Here is a 12086-nt window from a genome sequence, read left to right as displayed (position 1 = left end):
AACTAGAAGAACTAATTCTTCTAGTTCTACTAGTCATTACCAGATAAAACCGTTTGATTTTTGGATAATTATCTGTTTCTCTCCAAATGAGGACATCTGATTTCATACGTATTGATAAACACCTAGAACATGGTTCTACCTCAGTTCCTTCACGGTGATTATCACAACTTTTCAGCACACCCTCGTATATGGATCCCTGTTTGTTTAAGTAATGATTTGTGTTTCCCGAGTGGAAGTGCCACGAGTCATTTTGAGTATCCGGAGAGTTCATCGAAAGACAATTCATCGAAAAGGCAATTTATCGAAAGAACAATTCATCGAACGACAATTTGTCGAAAATGCAATTCTTCGAAAAAACGAAAATTTTGAAAATTTTATGAGAAAAATGATCCATTTAGAACAAAAACTAAACCGTGCATAGCAATGTGAGATAGCAATGCTAATTTAAAAGGGAATAATTATAGAACAATATGGTTTCTTATAGTCTTTCTTGTCTGATAACTGTTTCATGTATGTTCATGGTTTGCCTGTTTCCTGGAGGAAAAGCCCAGCCATATCCGTATTATGCCTTCTAACTTACCTTTAGCTGAACAGGACACATAAAAATTATGCGCGTCGTACATGGGATTCCAACTACCCAGGTCGTCCTAACTAAACGGCTGCGTTTATACCGACTAACTACGCAGGCTCCATTATTATTATTATTGTTAATAGTAATATGCGACTTCAATACAGTCATTATTATGGGATGAATTTTACTCGTATTCGCTATTTGAAACTTTTACAAGAAAATGTCGAACCGTTCCAATTTTTGGTTCAGGTATTTTCGGAGAAACAAAGAAACAACGTGTCGAAATTATGCATTACAAAAGCTCTCTGACTTAGCGGAATTAGTAGAAGTTGTCGGTACAAGAAGCTGTCTCTGCACGGTTCAGTTTTTGTTCTAAATGGATCACTTTTATCATAACATTTTCGAAAAAAGTTTCGAAATGATATTAGCAATTCCGCTTTGGCTGGATCGATTTAATGAAATTTTAGTTAAATTTTCGGCGAATTGTTTTTTCGATGAATTGCATTTTCGACGAATTGTCGTTCGATGAATTGTTCATTCGATGAAATGCCTTTTCAATGAATTGTCTTTCGATCAACTGTTTTTCCGATGAATTTTCATGGAACCATTAAGAAAAATACAAATATTAAATAAACATGGATAAATCAGAGTTTAGGAAGAAAATAATGTACGAATATGTAAGCAGTGGCTAGCATTGGACCAATCAAATAAACTCCGTATACCTTTCGACTACCAAACACTGCAAACAACTTCAAGTGACAATAGGGACGAGAGAGAGATTATTATTTTATCTTCTTCAATAAACGTAACATATTCGCGATTGCGCAAGACATGGACCATTCAGCCAAGCGGAACATATCTAAAATGCTCCATTAAAATACTTGTTTTGACCGGAAGGATTGGCTGGTCTCTTTCTTGCTCCCCCATTTCACACGAATTTTAAATCCCAAAGAAGTCCATTATAGTAACTTCCGCTGAAAATATGACACAGTTCCGCAATATATTGTCCTGCAATGAGATAACGAAAACAGATATTTAGTATATTCAAGCGCAAAAGGAACAACGCCTATCAAGACACGCCTCTTCATTACTTCCTTGCATGTATCAAACATAATATTGAATCACACCGAAGAAACGCAAGTGTGATCAAAAGCACGAATATTTTCATTTTTAACATGCATTATCCAGTGGTTATATTCAATATGCACTGGAAATGACACAGAGAACATTTTTAAAAAATGAGAACTTACTGCCCTATTTAAAATAAAGAAAATAAGGTTAATTTCACTGGGGACACACGATCACTATTTTGTTCCAAGCCGAATCATAAATATGACGTGCTGCTTAACAGTAAATACTAATGGGGTCATTGGTGATCTTAGTTACTCGGTCATCAGGGATTCCGTGACGCTGTTCGGCACCATCCGTGATTGCCGTTAGAAGCCAAATTAGTTAGATACAATGGAACAGTAGGCAGGAAATGATAGGAAGGTGGTACGAACTCCGAAACTTTAATGGCATGAGGGCGTGGGATGGTCGTGTCCATCTCACACCCTCCATAAAGTGTATTATATTCTTTACATTTTTTCTAGCAATGGAGCAACAGATGTTATATGTTTAGACTAGATGAATTAGTGGATGTTGCTAAGTGTGCTACAATATTGTACTTATTGTTACAATAATTAGGTCAGGAGACAAAATGTCTAACAACGGAAGCTCGATATCAAATACTCTCAAAATAACTACAGAATGCTTTTCTAGAAATGGTTCGTTAGAAAGACTTTCCATTTCATTTCATTCATTGATCATTACTTTCCACCATCATTTACTATGTGGGAGTGGGAAATATGGTCATCGGGAGTGGTGGACAAATTCTACAGGACTTATTTTCGTGACTATAAAGGCAGAAAGATATCTGCTCTCACAATGAAAATGTAGTATTTCAATGCAGATCGATCATATTTGAATATATGCCAAATCTGAGAGCCGGTTCAAATTCCTACAAACTTTGAAATTCTAGACCGCCAGATGCTTTAATAGCTGAAGTATCTCAATAATGCTCTGAATTCAACAGTACTGAAGTCGTGGCCAAAGTTATTTATGTAGCAAAACAGCACACGAAGAACCTCACAGAGTATGTTCATATACTGAACCCACACTCTTCATAAATTACAAATAGGCTTTGCTCTTGTGGGCAGATATCCTATCAGCAAATATATATTATAGCCAAACCTAATGTATTGCATATCTGCTTCGGGTGAGCGATTCAGAGGAGAATTTCTTTTCTCGGTGAATTTTCAATCTTAGGGGTGAACAACAAAATCTTTTTATTTATTTATTTTTATTTGAATCTCATACACGAAAGCTCGTAAACCTATCGTACATTTTAGTACTACTATGAGTGGGCATAAGGTTAGATATTTCGATTATACTTCTCTAGAGATAAGCATTACTTTCTCCAGTGAGAAAGGGGTGGATTCCAAAGAATTCCTGATTAAACTGTGTGTTTAATCCTGATTTAATCAGGATTAAACACAAAAACTCGGTCTACTTCGAATATTAAAACATCACCTTGTCTAGCTTTCATTTGTTATTTTCCTAATCTGTTAGCTTTTGTCTTGCTGGTCTGTATCCATCCTTTCACAGAATATAAACGGGGAAAGCATAAATAGATTTTGGCGAAACTTTATATTTAAGGCTTCAGGGAAGAATTGTCGCATAGTTTAATTTTTGTTAAAATCGCACAGTAACAACTACTACTTTACATGAAAAGTAAAATACACTTTTCATTTCGCAGCGATGCATGCAGTAAAGTTACCCTTGGTGCCAGTGATTTTAATCTCTTCCTCAAGATATGAATTGCGCTTGTCATGGCGCTCTTATTATCAAAATATCATAAAAAAAATCAGCTAACGCCTTTTTATTCCCGTATAAAGGGAATAGGCCAGGCCGTTTTTAGCCCTATCTAACTTTTGGAGACTGAGTGGGCAGTTCAAGATGGAACATCAAAATATCATAATAGCTAAATATATAAATATATTTAGATAATAAATAAATACATTTTTAATATATTTGTATTTGACGTGTGCATTATTACATTCCTAAAAATTTTAAAGGATAATAAATACAAAAAAAAATTCAATTACCAGTTCAAATCCAATTAAAATTTTGACAAAATGTATTAGCACATATTACGCTTGATTAACTTATTAGTCTATTATGTCTTATCTCTTCTACCTGAAGATTATTTAAAGTGTCAAAGAGGTCCTTTTCAGAAAAAAATCAGTGATACGAGCAGTGATCATCTGTGTCATCAAGTAATCAAAAAAGCTTGCATTTTGTCATACCCGAAGTCAGAAAGTACGAAACTGAATAAAAGCTAAAAACTTATCCCATTTAACTATTTTAGCTGCATTTAAATTAGATGAGTGTTTTTTAAAAAAGTCAAAGTGAAAAAAAACTTTGATTCCAACTTTCGCAACTGAAGTGCATGAGTCTGAAATACCTAAACTAGTATTCGCTTTTTATAAGAGGCCATTCGAGGCGATTTTCAAACGCGGTCATGGTGACCAAATGAGGTCACTAGAGGTTTATGGCGTGACCGCATATTACTGTAAAAGGTTTTTTTTTTTTTTTTTTTTTTAATTTTAAATATGGCTATTTTAATTTTCTCTCCAAACTAGTAGACCCAATATTTTAATGTACTGAAACGACGCAACTTTTTCGAGTAGCATTTGGCCATTAAACACTTATCCGTAACACTTATATAACAAACTGTTCCAAATGATACGACTGTTTAGCACTTCCAAATCTCACATATAAGAATCGCTATAGGCTGATGTGTTTCTCCGATAGTCAAAAGTTATGTTTCATCAAATTGATAAAGGTTTCAAAGCACTGGAGAATAGAACCATTCTATGAACATGGAATTTTCATTATTTCCTCCCAGAGTATGGCTTGATTACTTGAAATATAATTTATCTATGCGCTTGTTTCTCATTTCAAAATTCTAGTAACTATTTCATTCTTTTTTGCAAATCGTATGTATTATTCTTCTCATTTGTCAGATTGATTTTATTGAATTCTTTTATGCTACTCCCCTGTATTCAAATTCGCGCCGCCTCGGCTGTGGGTTTAACAAGACCATATTTAGTGTCAGGACGATAGTAATATCTCTGCTCTGAGTGAATGAAAATTAAATCTTATGCCTTTATTGTACAGGTACCTCACTCTTGTTTATTCCAATAGGGTTATCTGTAGTGCCAAAATTAACAGAACGTAAAATTATATTTTACAAAAGACAATAAATCAATTGCCTACAGAACATCAGCCAACAGCTGCTTCAAGTTCAAGTGTTGCTACATTTAGCTTCACTATACAAAAATAATGAAGGATCTAATATTAATATCTTCACTTCAGAGATAAGTTGTGTAATGCCGTGTCTCTTTTGTAAACATGTTTATTGTTATAGGTTCTAAAATATAGAACTATATTTTAATGGAAGGTAATTATATTTTAATCAGTTATAATTAACGTTTCTGCAATTTTTCCCAGCGAACTTCTCTCACTTCTGTCCTTTATACAAACGGTGCGAATTACTTTGCCGAGAATGCTTTCCTTCTGTACTTGCGTATATATTCTTGAGAAGCTATTTATCTCTGTTTACAGTTTGTCTCTTGACTATTATGTATTTCATTCTTCTTCACGGAATGATCCCAGCACTGACTTACACCGTAATGAAAGATTCAATTATTTGCTTAATAGCACCTAGCAACGGGACTTTGCTATTATTCGCACCATAATAATAATAATAATAATAATAATATAATAAAAGCTTCACTGACGGCTAACTGACGATCTCTCTCTCTCTCTCTCTCTCTCTCTCTCTCTCTCTCTCTCTCTCTCTCTCTCTCTCTCTCCCCCCAGCTACTATTTCACAAACGGTCAGTTTTCTCATTGTGTCTTTTCTACAAATATTCCCATGTTACCGATTTCTTCTAAGCCTATAATAATATTACGAGCAAGAGCTGGTTTTATATTTATAGCTAAATTACTGACTCATTGTACCTACTACTCTCATGTTTCATTCCAACTACCGCTGTTCTGTGGAACAGCTTCGTCATGAGGCATTTCCCCGAAGATGCAACCTCTGTCTCTTTCAAGAAAAAAATAAAAAATTAAGGGAAACTGCTACATTAAATAAATAAAATAAGTTTAAGTGTCTAAACAGTCACCCTCATATGCATTTTTGCTTTAATTCGTGTATAAGTGTTGAATACTTGATAACTGAAAATTCCTGCGTTTACTGGTAAGTATGGAATTGAACGATTTACTGTGAAACTGTAGATTTACAATAAAATCTTGGTAAGAGAGAAACTCATCGATCTTATTTAATTTTTCTGAAGGGATGATGTGTTTCTTCCAAGAAAAAAAAAAACAGATGAGGGAGGTCAGAGTAATATTTAAATAGGCAAATCTATCGACTCTTCAGCATCGCCTATCGCTTTCAACGAGACAAATCCGGCAGGGAGTAATAATTTGCATAAATTAAATTTAATACTGATTATTTAGCACTTTGTGCAGCTCAAGTTATTTGTGGGTGGAACTATAACAGAAACAGCAAATAAACGCATGCTATTTAGACGTGGTTATATTTCATTTTTAAAAAAAACGAAGAAATCTCTTAAAATTAAATTTTATTGTTTATGAAATTAAAAAAATATATTCCTTATTTGTTTATAAAATTTTATTGTTTATTCTTTATAAAAATTAAAGTATCTGTCGTTTTCTCAAATAAGAAAGATTTTTTAGTTAACTATTTAAATAATATAACTGTATAAAATATATTATTGTAAACAATTATTTTGACGCTTTCACTTATGAATATACTGCAATATAACTTAGGTGATTGCTAGATTATCTTTTCACTTTTCTCTTAAATCCAAGAAGATGTTTACCAAACGTGTTTAAAATTTTTTTCCTCTGATGTGATGGGCATCTTCAAGGTTGACTACCATGTATTGCTTCTATGATGAGATTCATTAAATTCCTCCTGTCTTCTAAGTCTGACAAGCAAATACGAAGCTAAAAACATCACGTCACGGAGTACTTGCGAGTTCGTCAACTATATTACCTGTTACTAGAGGTGTTGCCGAAAGCACATTCCTAACTACATTACCTGTATTTAACCGCGCACCTCTCTTCCTCCTGCGAATCCTGCCTCCCTCACATTTCCTCCCTCAGCTTCGTGTCTGATTTAGTAGTCTTCTGATTCAATTCTTATCGTTTAGAAAGAAGATTTATGAGCTGACACAGTGACATAGCATTTTACGAGACAGATATTTATGGAATTGTCGTGATTCGCGAGACTGGCACACACACACACACACACACACACACGAAGAAGAAGAAGAAGAAAGTACTCTAAATGGCCACTATCCACCCACTCGATGGATGAATGTAAACATAGCTTGTTTACTGTAGAGGTTGTTGTTTCAAAGTTCATAATGTTTATGATAGAAATGGAGTTCCCGCTTTTTGCTTCCTTTTATTTACTTTCATTTAAGTTTTCCTTTCATCTAGTTTTTTACCATATCATTCGAGATATATTTTTTTTGTAGTAGCATGTTGAAGAATGAAATTACACGATGATAAGAATAAGAGAGAGCATCTAAGCAGATGAAATACAAAGCAAAGGGCATTTATTAATCTAATTAATCATCGATTTTCATTTTCGTATTCTATTTTCATATATCCCACCTTCCTCAATGCCTTCTCTCAAATAAAAATTGAATAAAATTATGAAAAGAGGTTTAAAAAAAAGGAAGACAAGATTAAGTTATGGGAGGAGAGATTATTATTATATTTTTCAGAACGTTTTATAAATATAAATTATATGAAATTCATAATAAACTATATAATAAAATCATATATTAATATATTCTCTCTCTCTCTCTCTCTCTCTCTCTCTCTCTCTCTCTCTCTCTCTCTCTCTCTCTCTCTCCCTCCCTCTCTCTCTCAGGAAGAATTATAAAAGAACTACTAGTCTAACTGTGTGTGTGTGTGTGTGTGTGTGTGTGTGTGTGTGTGTGTGTGTGTGTGTGTGTGTGTGTGTGTGTGTGTGTGTGTGTGTGTGTGTGTGTGTGTGTGTGTGTGTGAATTTATTCACGCACAGTTTTATTAAACAAATCTTCAAGGATATGTTGATTTGTTGGAGGAAAAACTAGATATAATTATCTACTTAATCGAACTTTCTTTGGTGACATTCAGCTGTTGTACAAAATATTCATTTAAAATAAGCATCTCTTAAATGAATCTAAAATTCCTTTATCATCAGGATAAAGGAATGGTAGATTTATAATTCTTACTGCATTAATTTTATTTTAATGGAAGTTAAGCTGAGAAATTTATAACATCAGCTAGAGAAAAGATACGCATCGTTTATTCAACAGATATTCAAGGATATGTCGATTTGTTGGAGGAAAAACTATTGACAAAGGACTTGATTTTCGATCTTAACATTTCGGAATGAGGAAGGATGAAATTGGCTCTAAAATTGTTATAAATCAGTTTTATTGAACATAATTTTCTCATTTTTATCTTTTCCTGAATTGTTCAAAACAAGTTGACAAAACATAAGCAGAAGTTAAATTTCATAGAAAGAAAAACTCAAGTTCACTGTATCCATGCCACAACGTTTTTTGCAATATAGAATTGTGTGTAGGTAAAATACTACGCACGGTATAAATCAAATATTAGTGTGCCAGTAATATCCTCATTGAGTTCCAAGGTTGCTCGAAGCGTTATCGCTTCTCTTGGATACATGAATTACTCATAGGTGTTTACTGTGGCCTAGATGAGAATCGCAGTTATCAAATTCATATAATGTTTTTTTTCTTTTTTTAACTTCTACATCCAAATTTAGAGGAAAAACACTCACGATTGTCTCCAGACGTTTATTATTTCATGTCTATTCGTCACGCCGAGTGATAAAAATGTACGTAGAGACTTCGGATATCTGTAAACAGTGCATTAAATCGGTCACGATATACTTTGTTTATGGAAATTTGTTGATATATCTGGTTGAATGAGAAAGAAAATTGGATGGTTCTGTGAAATAAGGCCGAAATATATTGCTAAATTATCGCAAAACGATCTTGCTCTAAGTTGAAGAAGTGTAATAACAGATACAGGAAGTCACCGGAATATAAATATGAAATACAAATTATTTGCATGCGTTTTGCATTGAATTAATATACATATAAAAAAAAACTATTGTTTCATCAACAAAAATATGCAATGTGAGATTAGAAGGCGTGGAAAGATATTTCATATGCTTTGATTACTAGAAATTAATCAGTAACACTAGGTCCATGTCTAGATGTACGATGGCTGCTGAATAAATAGATGAACAAACATCTCAACAAAAAGTGTATTTTGTTAATAAATCATTTAATTGTAAATTAATTGTATGGACTTTGTTTTTGATCGATCTACATAATCTGCATTGTTTCAATTCATATAATAGCCAAGTTATTTAATCTATTTTGTGCCACGACCAACAACTGATGGAGTAATGCAATCAGTTATTCAATTATATACTCCCAGTGGATTTGTGTATGCCGGTTGATCGCACAGTTGTCGTGAGCCTGCTGGAATAACAGAACGCGTTATAGCTAGTTTGTTTTCAGATTTTTATCGAGCACAAAATATGTTCCTTTCTTACTTAAACCTTACCAAATAATGCATTTTGATATAGGAAATCCTTATAAAAATATAAATCGACGATTTCAAGTTGAATTTTAGACAGTCTACTATTTTACATATACAGTTCACAATACGCATTCTACGGGTATATTGAATTTTACAATATGTTTATATAAGTACCGGGACAACCCATGTTTCAGAAAGAAAGATACTGTTATGTATATTCTTATTGTCATACGTGACCTACAAAGGATTCAAAAAGAATAGGAGACAGGCTGGAGGGTGGCTGCTCATTTGAAGCAGTCTGGTGTGAGATTAAGACCAGTAAGACAAAATATACAGTTAGTTGTGGCTATAGACTAGGGAGTTCTACAGATGATCTGGAAGACATGCATCGCCAAATTAGTACAATGAATACAGGTCGAGTGATTATTATGGGGGACTTAAACTATGGAGATATAAGTTGGAAGGAAAAAAGATCGCATGGCAGGAAGGAAATAGAATTTATTCACCTACTAAGAGATACTTATTAAGGTAGTATGTGGTGGAGAGGGACTAAGGGGTGAGTATGTACTGGACCTGGTCATAGGATCAGAAGAGCTATCCATAACCAAGGTGACAACATTGCCTCCAATTGGTGAAAGTGACCGTGCGGTCCTGACTTGAGAGATTGTAAAACATGAGGAACATTCTGATTATCAAGAAGGCGTATTTGTGGAACTACAAGGCAAGTGATTATGATATGCTTAGAAAGAAGCTTAAATCTGTACCATGGCATAAAACACTGCAGGGTAAGGATGTTAGTAGTGCATGGGATAAGGTTAAGGGTCATATAGAGGAAGCAGTATTAATTATATACCTAAATTAAGAAGGTTAATCGGGTAGGAGTTAGATGGATTTCTTCTTCTACAGCTTCTTCTCGTGCTTAATATCATTAAGCACGAGCTGTAGAAGAAGAAAATGCTGTGGAGGGTATATAAAGAGAAAGGTGACTAGAAAACTCATGAACAGTACAGAGCTCAGGCAAGAAAGGTGACCAGCATGGCAAGAAAGGCAAAATCAGATTATGAGAAGAATCTAGCGGAGCAGGCCAAAGTAAATTCCAAAGAGTTATTTCGTTATGTGGCAAGTAAGAGAAAGAATGATTATGTAAGATTAACCTTAATGAGTGATGATGGTCACGAAGAGACAGAAGAGGATAAAATAGTTGAGTTACTGGGTGACCACTTTGCAAGCATATATCTTCCTATAGGTTACTGCTTTAATCTATGTGACAAACACTAATTCGGAAAGAAAAGTGGATGAATTGGAGGTTCTTAGGATATTGCAGAATCTCAATGTAAATACATCAGTGGGATTAGATGGAATATGCTAGGGTTCTGCGAGAATGTGCAAGGGAACTGGCAATGCCTTTGACTAGGGTATTTAATTTAAGTCTTAGCTCTAGTAGAGTTCCAAGGGCGTGTAAAGAGGGCAAAATAATATCTTTGCATAAGGAAGGTTCAAAGACTACAGTTGCAAATTATAGACCAATCAGTATCTCAGGCTCGGTAGTAAAAGTACTAGAAAAATTGATAAAAAAAAAAGATAATTCAAGAATGGATAGATAAAAATATGATACTATATGAGGGTCGACATGGCTTTGTGAAGGGTCGGTCATGCCTTAGTAATTTACTTTTTACGTGAGTAGTCTGAAAAGTTCTCTGCCTCAACCATAAATGGAAACACTATCGGCTAGATTTTTTTTCTAAGTTGGTACATCTGTCATAAGCATCCATGTGAAATTGCAAGTCATTCTATGAAGTAGTTTTTTTATATATATATACAGCTGTCGGAAGCCAAACTGTTGTCTATATCCCTTGAAATTGATAAAACTGAGTATCGTGCGGTTATAAAATTCTTTGTATAAAAAGGTTTAACGCCAAAAGAAACTTTTCTGAGATTCATTCGAAGTTCAGAAAAGTTTATGGGCACTCTTCTCCTTCGTTTTTGAGAATTAAGAAATGGACTGCCGAGTTTAAACGTGGCCGTACCAGCATTGAAGATGATCCACGTGAAGGACGTCCAAAAATTGTAAGAATGCCAGAAATCACTGATCAAGTGCATGATATGGTATTGGATGACCGGCGATCAAAGTGCGTGAAATTGCTGAGACTATAGGCATTTCAAAAGAACGTGTAGGATATATTTTGCATGAAGAATTGCAAATGAAAAAGCTTCACGCAAGATAGATGCCGCGCAGATCAAAAACGCACTCTCATGAAAATCTCTGAACAGTGCTTGGGGCATTTTAACAGGAATAAAACTGATTTTGTGCGTCGATTTATTACTTTGGATGAGACTAGGATTCACCAGCATACACCAGAAACCAAACAGCAGCCAAAACAATGGACAGAAGCCGGTTGTTCAGCACCAAAGAAGACAAAGTCATGGTATCGGTGTTTTGGGATGCTAAAGGCATTTTGTTTATTAATGATCTTGAAAAGGGTAAGACAATAACCGGGGAATATTATTCCGATCTTTTTTCAAAATTATTTCAAAAAGTGGTATATGAAGGGACAGAATCAAGGCGAAAACAGGTGACTAGTGGTGTGCCACAAGGTTCAGTGCTGAGACCATTGCTTTTATTTATACATAAATGATATAGGAAATAACCTTAAAGAGAATATTCAGTTGTTTGCTGATGATGCAAAATTAGGTAGAGTAATAGTTAATCAAGGCGATGTGGAGAGGTTGTAGGACGATTTAAATAGGCTGTCAGAATGGACAAAAATTTATGTCGAGAAATGTAAAGTTATGCATTTTGGGA

The sequence above is a fragment of the Typopeltis vanoorti genome, chromosome 1, assembly GCF_054136105.1.
Source record: "Typopeltis vanoorti isolate ZY-2024b chromosome 1, IOZ_Tvanoo_1.0, whole genome shotgun sequence".
In the NCBI taxonomy this organism is placed as follows: domain Eukaryota; kingdom Metazoa; phylum Arthropoda; class Arachnida; order Uropygi; family Thelyphonidae; genus Typopeltis; species Typopeltis vanoorti.
The sequence above is the reverse complement of the archived record's forward strand: the minus strand, read 5'-3'. Positions refer to the sequence as shown.